At 36.6% G+C, this 4,772-nt stretch overlaps 1 long non-coding RNA gene across 1 annotated transcript; it reads left to right on the top strand.

Moving 5' to 3' along the window:
* The first annotated feature begins 592 nt into the window (after window positions 1-592).
* Window positions 593-3,615, top strand: LOC113276321. The gene is made up of 3 exons (XR_003324287.1): window positions 593-776; window positions 2,558-2,625; window positions 3,471-3,615. It is a non-coding gene; the product is annotated as an uncharacterized LOC113276321 (long non-coding RNA).
* Window positions 3,616-4,772: the final 1,157 nt, after the last annotated feature.

Below are 4,772 nucleotides of genomic sequence, written 5' to 3'. Positions count from 1 at the left end.
ATTTTGAAAGGTATGCTACCATTTCTCCAGTTGGGATTAGTATTTAAAAAAATACGATGATGGTCTGACCCTATAGCTAGCATATTGATTATATTGGTGTTGGGGTATAGAAGAAGCCAACTATCAGCGGAAATTCCTCTACCCAACCTTTGTTCAGCGAGAGCAGGACCAGATCTTTTATTGGACCATGTGAAAGGACATCCAGTGAAGACAATATCCACCATATTGTAAGGACCCTCAAGCTCGTCAATGCTACTAGACCGGTCAAGAGTTAATCTAGAGATGATCAAGAGACGTATTAGCCGCTAATGACTCGATTAATTAAAGATGAACCTTAATTAATAAAAGTTAATCTAACAACGATCTAGATACGAACAAGTATCACTAGATAGGTCTCGAAAAGTTATGTGAAGTGGACTAATCGAACGTGTCAATCGGATACCGGAAGAAGAAGAAATCTTTAGTCTAGCATGAGGGGCAAAATAAACCTTCTGGGTGCCTTTATCATTTATCTGGGTGCCTTTATCATTTTCATTGGCCTTATCACCACTAAAACGTGTCGAAAGAAACTCATTTCTCATTTCATTTTTCTTTCGTTCTTCTTCTTCTTCTTCTTCTTCTCTGGTTTTCTACTTCTCCTCTCTGTCGATTTCAATCTCAGAGATTTGAGATTCTTCATGTTCGAGAAATTATCGTATACCTAGTTAGCTTGATGATATGAGGAAGGAGGTGATGTTACTGTAGCCGATTGGGTTCTGGAAACAACAGAAATTTGGGTAAGTTAAATTAGGGTTTTGTAATTGATTGAAATTTCTTTATGAAATTGTTTTGTTTTGATCGGTTACAGACGGGTTTGTGTTCGATTGAAGTATAGATGATTCTATAGGGTTTAATTTCAGTTTCTCAGTTATTTGAGTTAGAGTTAGGGTTTCTCAGAGGATTGGATTTGAGTTCGGTTTGAGTGATGACTAAGATGAATAGGTTGGTGATTCAAGTTGATTCTCTAATTAGGGTTTTTGCTGAGAAGAAAGGTTATGTGTATGATGTTAGGGTTTGAGTTTGAGATAATAGAAATTGTTCCCCTGGATGTAGTGGTGCTGGTATATGGATTTGAGAATGGTCTCATTGGAGATAACTTGAATTGAAGAGAAATAACAGATGGATGAAGATGTGTTTGAGACTAGAATTGTTGGTGGTGGTGGTCTTAGCTGAAGTTATGGAACTGATGAAGAATGAGTTTTGTAGTTGAGCTGCAGATGATACATAATGAAGGACTAACATGGATTACAGTTAAACAAGTGAATGTCTGGAAGTGTTGATGTTATTAGATTTGAGTGTTGTTGAAGACTTGGATGAAATGAATGAATTGAACTCATGGAATTGGTGGAGGGGTGTTATCTGAGTGGAGATATTGTGGAGGTTGCTTGGAGTTCGAATTACAAGTGATGTTGTTTTGTGAACATCAGCTGCGGGAAATGTTGCAGGAAAGAGCTGAGTTATAATGAAGTGACAAGGGTTATGGATGCACAAGTTAAGCTGAGATGTTAGATGAATGTTAGGCTAAAGAATGGAACTGGTGGAACTGAACTGAGATTGAGCTGGTGTTGCTGTTTGTGAAGTCAATGATATGAGCTGTATGAGAGTAGAATTGGTTTTTGGTGCAGATGTTAGTGAAATGGGAATGGGAATGGAAATGGTGGTGAAACTGAGGTAAGTCAAGATTATGTGAATCTGCAATAGAGTGATTTTGTTCTCAACTAATAATGAGAATAAGATGTAGACGATGAGATTGCAGTGGAGGAAAAGATGAGATGAACTGGGGTATTGGTGGTCAGTGTAGGTTGATGGTGAATGTATTAAGTCAAGTAATATTAGAGATGTTGTTGCAGTTTACAAATTGTGATAGATTGTATACAGGACAGAGATCATTAAGTTATGTACTTTTGCAAAGAGAATTAGAAATGCATTGTTAGAGTATTTGTCTGTTTTGTATTGCACTTTGCATTGGCCTTGACATGTTTAGCCCGAATCAGTCTATATGACTGAGTTGACTCTCTGTGTTGTCCTCGATTTGATTCAGCTTAACCAGGAATTGATTTAGTTGACCAAACTTGGTCTTTGACTAACATTGACTGACATTGACTGTTAGTAAATTCTTTGACCGTCAGTTTGACTCAGATGGACCGGGCCTTAAGTTATGGGCTTGTTTAGTGGACTTGGACTTAGACATAGTTTTCCTATTTTGATAACATAGTTTTCCTATTTTGATAACTTGGACCTTTATGGTCTGAATTGACCTTTAGTTCCTTCTACAAAGTTGTAGATATTCCTTAGACCTGTCGAATGGAGTATAAACGAACCTAATTGAATTAGTAAACTTTTATTCGTGCTAAAGATAGATGATGAAAGATGTAGAACCATAAATGGGCTTGGAACCATTAGATAGTTCACTCAGCTTATAACTAGAGAATTGTATGAGATTATGTTATGAGCCTTGTGTGAGTTTTTGGCTAATTCTTGAGTGCTTGTGTGATTAACAGTTATTCTTTATTAACAGCGATCGATTCAAAGAGTGAACCAGTGGATTATGGATCTCAAGGTAGGCGAGGTTTGTCATCAAAAGAGGTGGGAATTCTGTAACCTTCTTGTAATCATTAAGCTTTCTTTTATCTGCGAGCATGATGAGTCTTTACTATTCGAGTGCATGATTGCATGATTTTGATGTTTTATTCCTGTATCTTGAGTATGTTATTTATGTTGTATCTGTATGTACGATGACTACTATGAATATGTTTGTGTGTGATATGCATTGTAAGATTTCCTCGCGAGGAGTGTCTGTGTTTTACCCACGGCTCCTTGCTAAGTTAAGTAAACGGATGCTCTTCCGTCGACAATATTACTTAATAGGGCGGATGCTCTTCCGTTTGAATATTATATCTTTTAATTATATTGCCTTAAGAAAGTATGGAGGATGCTCTTCCGTTTTAATATTACTTAGTAGGGCGGATGCTCTTCCGTTTGAATATTATATCCTTATAATTTATTGTTTTAAGATAGTATGGCAGATGCTCTTCCGTTTTGATATTACTTAGTAGGGCGGATGCCCTCCCGTCTTAATATTATATATACTATCTTATTTGAGGAAAATCACTCGTGTGCATATTATACTTGTTTGTCTAACTTTCTGATGTTGATGGTAATATTCTAAATCATAGTTTTTATGGGCACTCTGTGTGGAAGATGTTATTATTATTGATTAGGGTTGTTCTCGCGTCGTCTTCTCCAATGAGTTTGGCGAGGTTAGGATAACAATTGCTTCTTGTTGCATGAATTGCTGAATGCTTAGATTCATTACTCTTCTTTTCAATTTCTGTCCTTAGAACTGTGAATCATGTTAGTGATTACTTGAGAGTTATATATTTCCTTTGGGAACCCCTTTGGGATGATGTGCTCACTCGTTCCCACTTCAGTTTCAGTAATCAGAAGAAATGGTGCACGTGAAGATGTCCGTTTTGTAGCGTAAGGTTTTTAGCGATCGGAGACGTTTATTTATCTTTTATATATGTACTCTTTCTCTGTAAATAACACATTATTATATATATCACTCGAGATATTTTCATTTATATAGTATCAGAGAGTTCGGTTATGTTATTAGCATTTTAGGTAATTATGATTCTTAAAATCGATAAATCTAGTTTTGATGTTTCAATTAGGTTGTAATCCTATTAGCTAAGTAGGTGATTAGGTTGGGGTGTCACACATATCCAGATCAATAATTCTGTTGTTAAAAAAATTGGCCTCAATAGTATCACTGGGATGAACACTAAATTTTTTAGAGTCATGGAGAATGAAGTGAAAGTCACCAATAATCAGCCAAGGAAGTTGATTGGTAACAACAGTATTTTCCAACATTTTCCATGACTCATCTTTCAGAGTCATCTCATAGGGACTACCATAATAGCCAATGAAGAGCCAAGGGGAGCTATTAGCTGGGATGATGATACCATTGATATGGTTAATAGAAAAGTCAATAACTTTAAGAGATAAACTACTCCTCCATATCAACGCTAGACCTCCAACATTGCCACTAGCCCCACCTAGTTCAACAAACCAGTAATTATTCACATTTATTTCCTGCATGATTTTCTTGAGGTTTCTCCTTCTTTTTCTTAGTTTCAGAGAGGAAAATGATGCCAGGGTTTAGTATCTCCAAGCATCCCTAGTGCCTAATCCTTGAGAATTCCAAGCCAGGGAAGCAAAAATTGCCAGAAGTAGGAAACATTGGGAGACTTAGAGATTAATCTTCTATTGAGGTGGTCATAAATTGGGTGTTAACTATCATGCATTGAGAAAAATTATATGAGGTATAGTATCTAGTGGTGCTATCCTGATAGTATGATAGAGAAGAGGGTAGAGAGAGTACCATGTTTCCATTGTTAGAGCTTTCCAAAGTACCATTATCCAGAACCTGTGTTGTAGAAGCTTGCTGATCTTTCATGTGGTTCTCCAAGTCCTTGCTTCTCTTGAATTTGTCATCATCAACAACATTGAAAAAGCTGTCATCCATATTGAGAGAAGGCTTATTCCTTTTAGTGTCAGAAGTACCATTTGCTAGAGAGTGAGTATTGGAACTATCAAAGTGGTGGGATGATTTCTTTTCCTTCAAAGCCTTTTTTTTCTTCTTAGAAAGTTCAACATCAATTCTGGGTTTGATTTGGCCTAAAGTTGGTAAAGAGTTGCAAGGAAAAGGTTTTGGTATGTGTGTTTGGTGG

This window comes from Papaver somniferum, chromosome 4, assembly GCF_003573695.1.
Source record: "Papaver somniferum cultivar HN1 chromosome 4, ASM357369v1, whole genome shotgun sequence".
Classification (NCBI taxonomy): domain Eukaryota; kingdom Viridiplantae; phylum Streptophyta; class Magnoliopsida; order Ranunculales; family Papaveraceae; genus Papaver; species Papaver somniferum.
Note: the sequence above shows the minus strand (reverse complement) of the source record. Positions and strands in the feature narration are given on the sequence as shown.